Genomic DNA, 16,566 nt, shown 5'->3' with positions numbered 1-16,566 from the left:
ATTATGGTTTGTTTTAACAACCTATTTCAAAATAGTAACCCCTAATTCCAGCCTTAAATTTCCTATCCGACATTTTGGTTGTTTTTCCCCGTAATGTGTTAGTTCTCTGTGTGAGCCCGTTGTCTTCTTCACCCTAAAGCAAACCTCTCCCTGTTCTGCAGCTTCAGTGCTAACAGTGTTGCTTAACCATAACTCTTGGCCTCTCTCCACACATTTTTTTTTGCAAAATATTCTTGACTGTAATTGCCATAATTTTTTTTTTCACTCTGGCCTTCTTTTTCTTCTATCTCACATTTGAATTTTTTTTTTTTCCCCTAACCTCTCACTAGATAAACCACTTTCAATTTATTTTGCTCTTGGGGCTCTTCTAGGAAGAGTATCCACAGCTGCCCAGGTGCAAGGCCAAATTGAAGAGGATATTAGATACGCGTATTCTCCACATATCCTGTTCTCCAAACGATTCTAATTGAAAGTAGTCCACTTCCTCACCAACACAATCAAAGGAAAATTCTAGCAAAATTCAAAAATGCCAGAATCACTTCTGAATATCACTTGGGTAACTTTGTGAGACATGTAAGACCAATTCATGCCAGGCCCGTTTGTAATTGTTTTCTCTAATTGAACATGGTATTGCCATTAAAAGCACAGCAAATAATATTACACTGCTTAAGAATTCGGGAATCTTCCAAATACATGACATACAACATTTGGAAGCATGAAGGAAATAATAGAAATTTCTTTTACAAGCGCATATTAGGAAATGCAATTGTGTCACCATGATCTAAATTAAAGAAAGATTATTGAAGTGTGTCTAATTTATGCTCTGACTTTCTGTTACATATGTTGCATTCTGAAACAGGTTACTACTGTTTCCTAATTGTGAACTCAGCCAGTGTGTAGAGTCGCTCTTGATACTCATTAACAGGCCACATCTACTTTGTACATATACTTTAGACTCTGCACCAGCCATTGCGCGTCTGCATGTACATGTGTAATGTATAATCTTCTAACAGCTCTGCAAGGTAGATAGCTGTCTCCGTAAAGGGAAGTGAGGGAACTTGCCTAAGGTTACATACCTGGCAGGTCGCAGAGCCAGGATCAAACCCAGAGCCATCTGACTCCAAAGCCAGGCCTCTTTCCACGATATGATGCTATCTTTCTAGATTGTATCTAGCAGAATACTATCATTCGGTTAACGTTTTTCACCTAACCGTAGGAACACAACCTCGTATTAAGTGGAGTATGCCTCTCACGTAGTAGAGTCAGGGAGAGTAAAACATAGTTACTATCTAAGAAATATCATTAAAATGTCTTTACTTCCCGACTCCCTGAATAAATCAAGAATTAAAATGAAGGCAATTGGGGGATGAAGGGAGTTGTAGGTTCTAACATAGGAGAGTGGTAAATATTATTGTTAAAATTAGTAAATAAAGCACATTTCTCTATCAATGTATTTAACATAGTGCTAGGAGTTACGCATATTTACTGCTATAACAAAGTGTACTTTATTTGGGGAATAACTTAATTGATCCATGATGTGGCATTTACCAAGGTAATTTTTTCCTTTTTCTTTGAGCACAGGAATTAAAAGTGATTCATAAAACAGACATACACAGAATCAACACGTAAATTAGAACCACATTAAGATGATCATTTTATGTCGTTTCCCTAAATTGGTTCTTATTTGCCCTGTATATTCAACTCAGCGTGTATGAGTGTTGTTAGTTCTGATTCAGGGAAGATTTAGAACTCCCTGTGAACAGTTTGTAGAGAAACTTCAGTGTTCAGTTATGGCATTTATTCTTTTTTGCACAGTCTTTTTGTTTTGTTTTTTTTTTGTGGGTTTTTCCCCAAGGGAATTACTGTTGTACCGATTATATAATGGATGAGCCCAGGAGCGTAATCTGGACGTCTGTGGTCTGAGGTCTCTTTCTATAACACAAGCCTGAGCATACTGCTCTCCTGATTAAAGACTTTCAGTGGGTCTGAGTAGTCAGGACTCTTGCTTGCAGTTGACAGAAAGTAATGGGACCATTGAAGAATTCCAAACAGCCAAGTGACAGGAGCGTATTTGCATGTTAGAAGAATCACTCTGACAGCAGCACTGTGACTAGAATGAGGGCGAGCCAGTCCAAAACCAGACAGCCCGAGGAGCCAGTATGGATTCAGTCTCCAGGATTTAGAAATGTCCCTTTATGCTGACCCAACTTGACTCCAAGCTCTTTACTCACCAGGCTGGTAGAAGGTTTCCAGGAAGCCACATGAAAATTGAGTTTGGCCAATAGAGTGGGCTGGTCCTCCATTCCACAGCACACCTCCCCACCCTCCCAAGTTCTTGGGCACCAAAGATTGAAAAGCAGTCTCTGTGCCCCGTTGCCCATGTTGGGTGGTGGAGGTTGGGGATGGGCTGTCCCCTCCTTTCTTCCCCTCTGGGCCTCACCTGTCTGGTGTGAGAAGGAAAGCGAATGTCCAGACCCTTGTGAGGGCAGAGTGGCCCCACGCTTTGCTGGCTCTGGTTTTCCAAACCTCTGCCTGCTCGCTCAGTACACCCTAGCTTCCATGTTCCCTGTGTGGGAGCTCTTTTGTTGGGTACAATTTAATATGAAGTACTCGTCTTCCTAGTAACGAAAGCAGAGAGAGGGGACCGTCTTGGCACTTTCTTTCTCTGGGACAGGACGCTTGCTCCCCAGGCACCTCCCCCTCTCCCAGGTCCATCTTCCTGCTGCACGTGCCTCGCATGCCGGGCAGACTTAGGGGGTGCCTGTGTGGCAGGAGGACGAGGTTCCCTGGTTGCTGATTCTTGAACATCTGAAGTTCTTCCAGCCAGAACTCTCTGTTCTAAAAGTTCTAATCTCCGCAGAATGGCTCATTTATCTTGGCTTATCTAGAATCCTCTCCAGTTTTCAGCTGGGCCTTCCTAAGCCTTATCTGAAGGTCTTAGATACTCAGCTACAGAACTAAAATGGAATTTGCTCTGAGGACATGACTGACTTCCAAGTCTGAACTCCCTTAGGCATTTCATTTGGTGCCACACGTGGCACCTACCATCACAGCAACCTCTCTGAATCGACAAACTTGTCACGTTAAGGATTTACATCCTTTCTTGTGGGGCGGGAATCTCCCCTGCCCCAGACCACCTCAGTTTCCAGCACACGGTCATTTCCATCTTGTGGAAATCAGCAGTCCTGTCGCAGCATGCCGGTCTGGGAGGCACGGCCAGGCCTGGGAAGCAGGGGTGTCGTGGGCCTGGAGACTAGCACCGCTCGCCTCTCTCTCTCTCTCCTTCCTGGTAAACTTCCGTCTTTTGCTTTGATTTTTAATCAATTTGGAGTTTAAGATAAAGGCCTTAAAGATAACTTTTTCTGCCTCTCCCTTTCTAGGTATTTGCGTAGGAATCAGAGGAGTTAATCTTGTGAGTAAACTCTTAACATCTTTGTGTGTTTCCTTCCTCCCTTCTCTCTCTGTCCGGGGTTCTAAAGCACAGACGGCCCTCTGATTCCCAGCGCCTCTGCAGGGTCTGCCTCCTCTCTGCAACACGGGGGGTGGCCTCTTTTCAAAAAGTCATCTGGCTCCCGTTCTAGCAGTTGAAGTGAGTCTATGGCACAGATGTACACCAGTCTAAGATTCTTAGCACCTTCTAGAGGCACCCCACAAGTCTGCATCTCGCCCCACGACTTCAAGTATGCAGGAAGTATTCCCTTTTTTATTCCCCATAACTATCTTAATTCAGACTCCAGCCCCTGTCCGCCAACCTACAGGGAAAGTTCATCCCAGCCATTTTTAGGTGTCTCCCCTTCCCCCGTGGGGTCTGTCCTAGAACCTGGAGATTTCTGTGGCACCTGGTAGGTGAGGCCGGCCTCCGGCCTTGGCTGTCCACAGTAGCAATAGCTCTCTGCCTCAGGGCCATGAGTGGAAGCTGGAAACGTCTGGCCTCCCCTGGCACAACACACGCAGCTGTACTCTCAAGGATTCTGCTCGCTGCCTTGGGGAGCAGAGCTGTGCAAGGAGGGGAGAGTGTCTGTTTCTCACCCTTCTTATCCACCCTCTCGTCCTCCTGTCCCAGAAGTTGGGCAGAGTCCCCTCGTTGGGTTTAGATGTTAACAGAGACAGACCGCGTCTGCCGTCATCTGGGCTAAAGTACAAGGAATGACCAAGTCTGCCACCTGTTTTAAATGAGCTAGAAAGGAACACTGTTGGGAGGACAAACAGTAAAATTCCAGAGTTGTCCTGCCATGCTGATTTGGAGGCCGTAACGAAGGCAAAACATCACCCAAACACTGGTCACTATGGAAATGAAGAGAAGGAAGCAGATTCGAGAGACAATAAGCTCGCAGAATCCGTATAGCTTAGTCAGTGAGAGGAATCTCGTGTGACTCCAAAGCTTCTGACTTTGGAGAGGCTGGGACGTGACACGGTGAAGACAAGGACCTATAATAACGTGGACTCTCCATCACACACTCTGGATGCCAATCTCACCTCAGCTGCTCGCTGGTTGTGTGACCACGGGCACATTAGTGTCATTTCTAAGCCTCAGTTTCCCCATAAGTAAAATGGGATTAATACTTCCCACTCATATGGTTGTTCAGTTAAGTAAAGTGATGAACGCCATGGCCGTGACCTGGTGAGCATCCAGTAAACCTTAGCTCTTATTACATAGTGGTACCAGGAGCTAAATTCGGTAACCCTGGAAGAACAAGTGGAGGGTTACCCCTGCTTAGAACAGGTGACCTCCAGGGGCACTGGGAGATATCCAGGCTGAGAGGGACAGAAGGAAGGTAGAGGGATTCATCTGGAATTTGCAAGAAAGTTTAGGATTAAAGATAAGATGTGGGAAGCCCGTGACCTCAAGGAGTAGTTGAAACCTTGGGTTGTGAATGAGGTCCCCCGGGGATTGTGCAAGAAGGTAGAGGGCTAGGTGCCAGGCCCATAAATCTGTTTCAATTTTAAGCGACCTTTTTGCAACATGTCTCTCAGTGTCATTTTTAAATGACTCCGTTGTTTTGAGACAAATATCTCCTTTACGGTCTCCACATCAGAGGGGTAATCTCATCGTTCACTGTGATCCACCTCACCGAAATAAGATTTAGTTGTCCATAATCTACCCAATCGGGTGGGCTCCTTTCTGTCTGGAATTACAGTCTTTAGAAAATAACTTATTTGGGAGGCTCTTCAAAAACACACCTTGCACATCTTCAACCTAGAGGAGTCCTTTGCTGAAAACCAAAGCAGAATGCCCAGTGTTGGGGGCTTGCCCAATTCTTGCCCACTCAAGTCGTGAGAAATAAAAAAGTCAGTCTGAAGAATTTTCTTAAGCAAAATCAGGAGGAACTAGAAGTGAATGAACTGAAACGAGAGGGAAATCCCTTTGTTCAGTTCGGGTTTCAGTGGATGCTCGGCAGGCGGCTAATAACAGAAAAAGACATGTTCTTAAATGGCGTTCTCAGAAGCACATGCCTAGAGAAACATATTGTGACAGCAGAAATGCCTTCTAGAAATGCTGCACTCTAGATTCATGAAACTTTAGTTTTTGTCATCAGTGAATACATAAATCATTTCCCAAAAAGTATTTCCCCTTTATTTAAAACAATTAACTATAATCTGCTTACTGTGTGTCAATCCCCGTTCCTAGAAAAATGTGATTTTTTCCTGCTACTCTGGAACTCAGAAACATCTCTATTTAGGAACGTTTAACGTTACAGGGTCATTTTTTACCAGAGACTTTTTTTTTTTTATATAATTGACACACTAAAACTGTTTTCTCTGAGTTCGAAATCTAAATTCTGACCTGAAAAGCAGTCTGCAAGTAGCATCCTGTCAAGCTTAGATGTGTTATTTTTCCTGACTGTCTCGTCCCTGCTTTATTAAACTGTCGTATCCTGCACCCGGGTTTTCCCCGGGGCCATGCGCGCTTTCAGGTTCTGCGTCGCATTGTTAGCTATTGAAGCATTAGGCCGAGGCCGAGATGGCAGGTGGGAGCCAGAGGGACTCCATCTCCTCTCGCCAGACGTCTCCTCTTTCACTGGCGCTGCGGACATTGAAGAGCTTAAGAACAAGCTCCCATGTGAGCCCTCGGAGGCCAGGGAGTATTGTTGAATTCAGAAAGGAGTCTCTTTCTTTTAGTGATAATTTGAATATTTTGACAATGAAGCTAAGCTACTTCACTGCCTGGTTTGCGTACTTGATGTCTTGGGCACCCTTCCTAGTGAAGCAGAAGAGAGCCCCGCCTCTCTGGATCCATAGATTGGTATTGTCCATTGAGGAGATGGGTAGGAGCAAAGAAGAATCATCCAGAAGAATTTTACTCTCTTTAATGTTTTAAAGCCCTTTAAAAAAAATAAATACAGGCCTTTGGAGACCACCCAATTAAACCTCCACAATAAATGTGGAGTATTTTGAGAAGAGAGATGGAGCATGAAGATGATTTGTGAAGTGTTTACACATGCAAAGCGAGGAATACATTGAAAACAAATTCCCTGGAAGATTCAGACAAGGAACCTACTCACCTCCAGTTTTTTCCTGAATTGTGATGGGTTATTTTTAAACTTTAGTTGTCTCAAGATGGCCTTAATTTTTTCCGTTTTTAATTTAAAAGGATGTTCTTATACAAAATAAATGGACGTAGCCTTTTTGATCAAATTAAAAGAAGTAAAAACAGGCCACCAGGTGAATAAATCGCTTAGGTGAGATGTAATTGGCTTTGTTTCGTAACAGATTTACCTTTGTGCTGGTTAAGAAAATCCTGAGAGGCTTTCCCCCTAAGAGGATCGACTGGTTGGGATAGTCTTAGTTGAAAGAAGCCAAGTTTTATAATTAACTGGTGAACAGAGATACTGGTTTCGGAATGCTCCCCAGGGCTCAGTCAGACTCGGCTCCTGGAGACCTGGTGAAAACAGATTCCCAGGACCCCAGGGATGCTGCTTCAGTCACACTAGTTTGTGCCACGGCCTGGGACTCTGTATTGTTAAAAGATTTCCCTGGTAATTCTAATGCATAGCCAGGCTTGGTGACCACCGAATGCCTATTCAGTTTGGAGACTTCAGCCTTGTCACCCTGCAAATTTGATAAATCTCTACGTTTATATGAAGCTTTTGTTGAAAATTAATGTCCACTGGCTACTGCTGACTTTTTTCCATTCATAATTTGTTTCAGGTTCTGTTATGGCATAGATTTGCATACCTGTTGTATGGTATTCTGATATTGTTGCTTTAAAAAAAGTACCATTTCCTCTGAGTGCTATTTTGAATATTTTATGTAAGCAATTTCATGTGTTTTTTTTCTACTTGCAGAAAGCAGGGGAAAACGTCAGGGTTTTCTAATCCAGTTGCAAGTAGGAGAAAGGATAGAGTATAATTACTTAAAGATCTTCTTGGAGATACTGAAAATCTTTTAAGTTGCAACATTATGAATTTTATCACACCTTTTAAATACATCAGATGATCTAAATGGTTGACTTTCCTCATGTGGTATATCTGAGACATTTTTAATTAAGGGTGGTGGGTCTATTGAGGTATTATACTACCGGATTTTAAAGTTTAATATTATCTGTAAAATCATCTATTAAAATGCATGAAAAAGCAGTGGAAAATCTCAACACATTGTTGATTGTGTGTGTGTGGTCTTGAAGTAAAGCTCACGTTGACACATAACAGGGGGAATGTTTTTCTAGCTTCATTCACTGAAGATGTGCAAGATCTCTTCTTACAGGTTTGAATCCTCAGACCAACTTCGGACAGGACTCCATGACCACCTCAAAGCCGATGTTTCCTGTCACCGAGTAGGTACGCAAACCATCGTAGCTTTTAAAAATTATTTCTATCTGGGCGTGTTTATTCATAATTGCTTGGAAACACATAGTACCATTAGTCAAGGAGGTTCAGGGTACTTCAGAAAGGTTCTAGTAGAGAATAAATACATTTCCCCCTCAAACTGCAAAATACCTTAGAATAGAGTTCTTTTAACCTTTTCTTTGTTTTTGGATAGATGTATGTTTTTATTTATCTTGAGGAAATACTTAGGAGAGCAGTTCCTGGGTTCTACGGTAAGTGTGTGGTTAACTTTAAAAAGTGTTAACCTTTTCTGTTTTAAAAGCATGAGTACACTCTACTCAGCAGGGAATCAGATGATGCAGTTAGCAACTTATCATATCCTCTGCTGTCCCCCATCCATGGCCCCAGTAATACCTGCAGATCTATGGAATTTTCTGCTGACAGCCCTGTCAGTTGAAAGGCTTTAAAGCTGCTCTGACAACACTCCTACCTTGTGTACATAGAGGACGTGTAAAGGGCTACCCTCCCCTTGGTGGCAGATGTTAACTGATAAGCCTGGGGAGGATGCTGTTCACATACCAGCTGCACTAGGGAACCCAGCTATGGGTTCTGAGGCTTTCTTTGGAAATATTGCAGTAAAAGCTACTGCTGATGACCGCTGCTCATGCAGGCAGCTTAGCTAGGAGGATGGCAAGGTGGAAGTGGAAAGGGCACTTGGCTGAACTCAGAACACCTGGGTTTGGCCTCTGGTCACCATCGTCGTCATCAATAATGACATTAATGGAAGCTACCACTTTGGGTACTTGCTGTGCACCAGGCACTCTGCTTCGTACGTTACGTGCAGTATCTTATTAGTCAGTTCCGATGGGCAAAGAACTTAAGTCTCTGGACTCGGTTAGGTGGGGATAAAGACGCCTTTCTACCTGTCTCACAGGTCTGTCAGATGGACATGATTAGATAAAACAGCATGAGAGGGCTTTATGAGTTCAACTGAAATATAATATTGTGTGGTAAATATTATTTTGGTTCCCTTTGAAATATAATACTTACTAAATAATATTTTGATTTATTGGCCAAGAAATTGAAATGCATCTCAACGTGGCCAGTGTATCTACTAGAAACTGAGAAAGGCACTAGCACTTCTAATTAGGTGGGGAGGGGGATCTCGCCCTTGTGTCTTCTGTTTACCATGTGGTTGACATTAGAAGACTGGGCATGATAACCAGGAAGGGCCTGGGATGTGTCTGCCCAGGATTCGGTGGTGAGTCTGTGGGCTGAAGACAGGTAGGGGGCGGCTGACACGCCTGCAGTGTCTGCGTGGGACAAGCCCAGGCAGGATGCACAGGACGGTCGCTGGGCAGGGAGGAAGAAAAACCTGAGACATCGCTATAGGCTACTGGGAAGGAGCAGCAAGCATGTGGCGGCGGGAAATTGGGGCTTATTGTAAGCAAGGTGCCTGGCCTCCAGGGCGACAGGAACACAGAGCAGCACAGTGAAGCCGCCGCGGACGGGCTGTGCGCTAGACCACACATGTGGATCGTGAGGACAGCTACTTAGAGGGTTCACATTCCTCCCCATTGAACCGGCTATGATGGTAATGGTTTGTTAAACAAACAAAGGAGCGAAAGCTGTGAATGGGGGAGAGAAAGGACTTAAGGTGAAAAGGAGAGGCGGCCCACTTGCTAGTGGTCCTCTCTTCTTAAGCATTCTCCCCCATTTCCTTGACATTCCTGTCTCCCTTTCAGAGGAGCCGGTGCAGGAACTTGGAAAAGTTGCCTTGTCTCTCCAGGGCCATTTCCTTTTAAAATGGAAACCTGAGGAAATGTTTATCATCTTAAAAAGAAAAAAATTAAAAACTGGGGTCATCTTAAAGGGCCAGTGATAACAATTAAGTATTTCTGGATGAACAGCTTGCTTTGCACCGTTTGAATTTATTGGACGTGACATGGAAAGGCCAAGGGAACACTCTCACTCTAGCATTGTGCAGTGATTTCGTCTCATCAGTAAGGCGTGTGGCTTCAGAGGTGGCCGGCTGCTCCTGGAGGTGGGGGAGCCAGCGTCGGACCACGGGCAGCGATTTCACGCATCTGTCTTAACTCTGTACAAAGTTTAGAGTGAGTTCTGGATGCTCGTCCGTTGGAAAAGCTTGGGGAAAAAAAATAGTGTAAGCTGTCATTTAAAACTGCCAATTACATTCGTGTCCATTTGGGTAATCAGATTTGGTCTCAGGCTCATCTTGTGTAAAAAGAACCACTTAGTCTCAGAACAGTACGTTTAAATCTGTTCCCTCAGGCTAACGAAGTTATCCGTGGGGGAGGGACAAGGGATTACTCGTGACTTTTTTCCTGTGTAAATCGATCTGTTGATGAAACGTCCTCACTTTCGCTGGCTCCTGGTTCCCCACAGGATAACGCCAGGCCGTTTGTGTTGGGGCGCTGCCTCCCCTCTCCTCTCCTGCTGCCCCCCTTCTGCTCACACCTGCGTTCCAGCCGGGGTAAACCGCCCGACCCACGCTGCCCTGTGCTGCTTGGTGCCTCTGTGCTGTTATATGTTCTTCCTTCTGCCGAAAATGCACCTCCCTGTGTCCACCTGGTACACTCCTAGACTCAGCCTAGGCAGTCACTGTCAAAATTTAGAAAGTACAGGTATTCAAAAAGGAACGACAAAGTCATCTCTAATTCTGCCACCCAGAGATAGGTTGCTAACATATTGTTATCTGTACCATCAGGCCTTTTTCTGCTTATTTGAGATATTGTTGTTTTAGGATCAAACAGTCCACCCAAGTCTTGAGCATCCTTTCCAAATCTCATACAGCTTGTAAGTTTCCTCGAAGAGACTTTAACTCATGAGTCTGGCTTCCATCATCGTGAGTAGTATGCTTTTCTTATTTCTTTTCTCAGTGTGGGCCTTTACCCTCACACACTTCCTGGGAAGGAACCAGGCTTTTCTTTTCCCTAGAATGGTAACTGCCTTTGGACAATAGGCCCGGCCGCTAATTAGGTAAGTTTTGGTTCCTCTGTGCCCTGCTCTTAGAGTCCCAGGAAGAGAGATCACCGCTGTCAGCTATAGAAGTGGACCCTAGAAAAGCCCAAAGGCGAGTCGCCGAGGGTTTGTTGGGAGGGAGGAGGGGGATGTATTTTCGGCTGTCACAAAGGAACAGTCCCCATCACTGACTTTAATGACTAGAAAATCTTCTCCTAATACCAGAGGCTGTTGTCTGGATTTCAGGACGGCTGTCCACCCCTCACCCCCACCATGCCACCTAGAGTTCATGAATAGTCTTCTGAAAACCAGGCCCGTCCCATCTCAGCTTGAGAACCAATCCTGGACTTCACATTTGCCTCTAGGATGCACATACGTATTCTGCTTGCTTGTAGACATTTGATATTTCTTCCTAAATGTTTATATTTTTAAAAATACAGTGTCTGGTGGGGAGAGGAGGAGGAGAGAAGGTTTAAGAATCTGTAAACGTGTTTCCTTCCCTTCTTTCTTCCGGTTGGGTATTATGCGGAATGACACACGCCACAGAAGTGCTTGGGCCCCGTCGGGGGAATCTCGAACTGTACAGGCGCCCCCCGCCTCCGCTCTGTCCAGGGGAGGGAAGGGCAGTGGGCGTGCCTCCAGACCTGTTTCAGATGAAGCGCATCAGCGTGATGGACCCCGGGTCCTGGTCATCAGTCCTTTCCCCTTGGTACTGGGGCTTCTCTTAGTCCTCTGTGGCTCTCTGAGGTTCCCAGTCCTGGGCTGCTGCCGTGGCCATGGCTTCTTGGGGCTTCCGTCCATTCCAGTGGAGACCGAGTTCTGTGGGCATCCCCTACCCACTCCTACCTCTTCTCTTCCTGCCTTCCTTACCCCACCTCCATGCAGACCCAGAGTGGCTAGCCTTGACTATTAAATAGGTTAGATATTATCTTCATCTGCTAAACGTATTATGACAAAGAAAGGCTTCCACCTGTAAAAAGCCTTTTTTTTTTTTTTTTTTCTGAAGAAGATTTGCCCTGAGCTAACGCCTGTGCTGATTTTCCTCTCTGTTGTGTGTGGGTCGCTGCCACAGCGCGGCTGCTGACAAGTGGTGTAGGTCCGTGCCTGGGAACCGAACCTGGGCAGCGGAAGGAGAGCATGCTGAACTTAACACTAGGCCCCAGGGCCGGCCCCAAGCCTCCCTTCTTCTAGTAGAGTGGGGGACCACACAGGGGTTTGGAGCTATTAGGGAGTTGTTTTATACTGTCACCATCTAAAAATTGTTTTGGAACATCTTATCAAATTTTTTTTTAATGCCACCTTAATTCTCATTTTGCTTATTTTTGTCACCATAGACTTGTCACTACACTATCTCACCCAAAAGGAACTGGGGGACTTTAGAGGGGAGGGCTTCTTCTCTGTCCTTGGCGCCTCTGAGAGGTACATGGCCCCACAAGCCTGCTTCCCGCCCCCCGTTCCACAGTGCAGGGTAGACATCCCAGGGGAGGATCGGTCAGGCTGCAGCCTGCCGTGGAGAAAACCAATCCCTCCTCACCCCCAGGACAGCCCACTCTGGGGAGGACAAACACCAGTGATCACAGTTAGTATCTGAGGCCACCCATGTAGAGCTCAGAGGAATTCATAAAGTCACTTATTGAAGCCAGAATGAGAATGGTGTCTGCTTCCCTGAAGCCAAAGGTTGTTGTTCACTCGATTTAGTCTAGAAGAGTAGCTTGGCTCCTCCTTCATGCTAGGTCTCCTTGCTGGCCTGAATGCCCATTAGGCACCATTAAACTCAGCATGTCTACAACTGGACTCCTAACTCCTGTGTGTTGCTGGATTTTTCTTCTGGGACTCATCCTTCCTGTCCCTGTCTGCCACCACTGTCACCTCTTTCCTCTAACCTAACCTAAGCCCTCATCTAATGAGTCTGTTTCCAAAGTGTCATTTCAGCCTGCCCTCACTTCCTTTCTGGGCCACCATTATGTCTTCTGAGATACGGCAGATGCCAAGATGGTCTCACTACCCCTGGTCCCACAATGCTCCAGTATATGGTACACATCCCTGCCAGAATTATTGTCAGAAAGTGTGATCTGACCATAAGTCCATTGCTTATAAATGGATTCCTGTTGCCTGGCTCCCTGGTCTCCAGTCCTGGGTCGTCCTTGCCTCTTGTAGTTTGGCTCCTCTTGGTCGCCTGTGCTCTCTGAGGCTTAGATTTCTGTGCTTCTGCCCTTTCCATTGCCTCATCCCATTCCTGTTGAGATAGTGTTTTGTTGGTATTCTCTGCCTGCTTCTACCTCCCTCTCCCCACCTCCACATAAACTCAGCGTCAGTGGATAGCCTTCACTAAATAGGTTAATCAACCTGCTAAAATATTACAACAGAAAAGCCCACCTTCCCCTAGTGGAATGGAGCAATCCATCCCTGACGCTTCATGATTTAGTCCTTGCCTCTCTCTCCAGCCTGTTTGTCCGTGTTGCCCCCATATTTGCATCATATTCCAGTCCTGTTGAACTACTTATGTTCAAGTGCCCTATGTTGATTGATTCCTTTGGCCTGAAATAGATCACCTCCCCACGTGAACACTGGGTAAACTTGCAGGCTCGGCTTTAACTTTGGCTTCTCCATGAAACCTCTCTTGATCCCCCAAGCGAGAGATGATCACTCCTTAGATAACCGTATTCCTTATCCACCTTGAGTTTTAATAATTACATTTACTTGTGTGTTTTCATGCATAAGTCTTTATAGAGCAATTTAATTGTATCCTATCTGTTAATTCCTGAGGGAGAGCATCTTTGAATGCACATGTCCTCTCCATGATTCCAGGCTTGTGTGTCACCTCTTTCCCTGCCACTGGGCATTACTTGGTTTTGCCTCAATTTTTAATTTTTGCCAATCTGCGTTTGAAAATTGAATTTCCTTCCAGGGTATTTGTTTGTTTGGGTGGGTGGGAGAGTGTTAAGAAATAAAACAGAAAAGGTCTGATGTGTTAAGTGCATGACAAAAGAAAAAAGAAAAGGGGCAAAGGGGGCATAGGAGTGCCAGGGGTAAGGCTGGGATCAGTCAGGGATTAAATGGGTTAACCAGAATTGGAGTTTGGCCAGCCAAGTACAATGGCGAGGGAAGGCCTAGAGATTAGAAGGTACCAGGGAAGTGATTTTAATGATGGACCAAGAAATCTAACCTGCATAAAATTATGCTTATTTTCATTTGTTTATTGGCTCTCTGAGTTTCTCCTACTGTGAAATGCTTTTTTATTTTATTTTTTGTTCTTGCCTAAAGTTTTAAAGTTTTGTTTTAAACATTAAGCCTGTAATCTGTCTGGAATAAATTTTATATATGATGTATGGTAGGAATCTAGTTTCCTTATTTTCCATATGGATAACCAATTATTAAGTAGTCTGTTCTTTCCCCATGATTGCAATGCCAGCCCTGTCATATATTAAGTTTCCATACAAGGCTGGGTCTGTTTCTCGCTGTTCATTCTGCTCCATTGGTCCACTTGTCTAATCCTATGCCTATATCATACTGTCTTAATTACTGTAGCTTTTTAAAAACATATTTTGTTATCTTTCACCTTTGTCGTCTTTGGGTGAAATCATGGTCTGTTGGTATAATGATGAAAATGATCCAGTAGAGCTGGAAAGGTCTTGGCTATTCTTGGACTTTTCCATATAAAATTTAGAATGATGTTGTCAAGTTCCAGCAAAGAACTCGGTTGAATTTTTACTAGAACTTCATTGAATTAGTGTATAAATATGGAGAGAACTGACAGTGTTACAATAATTCTATCTGTATTTCCCTATTCATGAACATGGTATATTTCTCCATTAATTTAGGTCTTCTTTAATGTCTTTCCGTATAGTTTTATAATTTCTCTGTAAATATCTTGTACATTTTTGGTTAGATTTATTCCTAAGTATCTTTGTTTTGTGGCTAATGTATACAGTATTTTTAATTATATTTCTGTTTGCTGGCATGTAGAAATGCAGTTGATTTTGTATTTTGATTTTTATAACTAAACATCTTGCCAAACTTTCCAATTCTAATATTCTATATGTGGATTCTTTGCAGTTTTCTAGTAGACAGTCATCTATAAATAATGAAAGATTTATTCCATTCCAATATTACATCTTTCATTTCTTTTTATTGCTTTCTTGTATAGTCCACAACTTCTAGTACAAATGTTTAACAAGAAGCAGTGATAATAGGTACCTTTATCATATGATGAAGATAGTAAACTGTTTCATTAGCTTAAAAATTATTTCTTTCCTGTTTCTTAGTCTTGACGATGCATGTTTTAACCATTTAATCTATGAATGATTTTACTGTTAATTAGTCTCTGGGTGGGATTATCTGGGTTATAAAGGGTCACTTCGTGGTGTTAATCACTAGTGAGCATTAGGACTAGCAAACAGGTAGAAATAGCAGGTACTCTCAGAAGAAGACACTGGCAAACAGAAAGATGGGTGAGCATCACTGGGGAGTTTATTACAACCACAGGTTCTCAGATGCTCCCCCAGCCAGTGTGACTTCAATGCCGGTCCCTAACCCTGGGGTCTTGCACTTGCCACTGCCTTTTTTGTTGTTTTCTTTAAAAAAAAACAAAAAATACTCTTCTTCTTTTAGAGATTTCTCTCTCTCTCTCTAGGGTATTAATGATAATTGTTTTTCATCTCGTCTTCTCTCCGTAGAGTCTTTTTTTTCTTCTTTATCCTAGCTGCTTTTTTCTATCTGCTCTGTGTCAGTTTTTCCTATTAGATGCTTCCTTCTGATGTCTGGTGATCCTTGGCTGCATGCTGATTTATGATGGAGCCATAAAAAAGCTGATGGAGGCTTTGTATACTTAGACAGGGCTTGTCAACAAGGGCTTCGTTGTAGGGTACTGCAGGTAAACCCTGGGGCTGCCATTTGTCCTTGTCATTAGTTCTTTTCTCTTGGGCTGGTCAGCTTTCCCAGAGATGACTCCTCCAGTGTCCTGCCCTGGAGGGTATAGGCCTGGTGGCTAGTGTTCTGACAGCCAAATAGGAGAAGTACACAGACTTCCCCATAATTCACCCTGTTTCAGCATAGTACCCCCTCAGACCCTCTGCTGGAGGGTGTCGGAGGGCCGAATGCTTCACTGACAGACTTGCAACCTCTCCTTCTGTTTTTATCCCCATCCTCACCCCCACTTCCAGAGGAACCCAGGGCCCAGATTTCTGAGGCTTTTGATGGAATCTGCAGGGTAAATCGGGTTCCTTCGTAGCTTTTCATTACGGCTTAGAATTCAGCTTTCTTAGGACTGCTAAGTCAATTACTGCTTGTTTACCTGCTTTCCAGCTTCCAAAATTTTGTTGCAGTCTTCTCCTTTCCTGTTATCTTAGGCTGTGGTTTTGAAAAATCTCATGAATACTGTGTTAGTCAAGTTTCAGGAGAGACGGGTGCTACACACGTGGACCCAATTCGCCATCTCTAACCAGATATTACTCACACTATTTGTATATAGAAGGTTGGAACCCTGTCCTCTTTCAAATTCTCTAAGTCTCGTGCATAGATTTGATGTTCTGAAGCTGTGGTGTCATCCACCAGACAGCTTTCTCATTAATTTTCTTCCTGAATATTAGATAAATAACTCACTTCGGCTTTCTTGCTTAGTTTAGGCCTTGTTTCTAAGAAAATAAGAGCTTAGTCACTGGGTTAACAAAAGTCCGTCTCTGAAGGCGACAGTTGAAAGGAGTCAGGAGGCGGCAGACCTGATGGCTCAGCAGACTGTCGGGGAACTGCTGTGAGGGGGTGCTCCCCAGAGTGGAAGAGAGGCCAGAGCCCATCGGTGCTTCCCACCAACGAGCACAAA

The 16,566-nt window shown here is 44.2% G+C and overlaps 1 protein-coding gene across 9 annotated transcripts in view; it reads left to right on the top strand.

The window, feature by feature from the left end:
• Nucleotides 1-16,566, top strand: part of PLAGL1 (PLAG1 like zinc finger 1) — a 113,884-nt gene that overhangs the window by 83,996 nt on the left and 13,322 nt on the right. For 4 of the 9 annotated variants that reach the window (XM_058534214.1, XM_058534213.1, XM_058534210.1 and 1 more), the window contains 2 exons: nt 3,381-3,412; nt 6,712-7,778. The gene's annotated coding sequence lies outside the window, so the exon portion shown is untranslated. The remainder of the gene's footprint in view (nt 1-3,380; nt 3,413-6,711; nt 7,779-16,566) is intronic. The other 5 variants (XM_058534211.1, XM_058534217.1, XM_058534212.1 and 2 more) reach the window with 5 other exon arrangements.

This window comes from Diceros bicornis, chromosome 39 (genome assembly GCF_020826845.1).
Source record: "Diceros bicornis minor isolate mBicDic1 chromosome 39, mDicBic1.mat.cur, whole genome shotgun sequence".
Taxonomy (NCBI): domain Eukaryota; kingdom Metazoa; phylum Chordata; class Mammalia; order Perissodactyla; family Rhinocerotidae; genus Diceros; species Diceros bicornis.
This window is presented reverse-complemented; position numbering and strand designations above follow the sequence as displayed.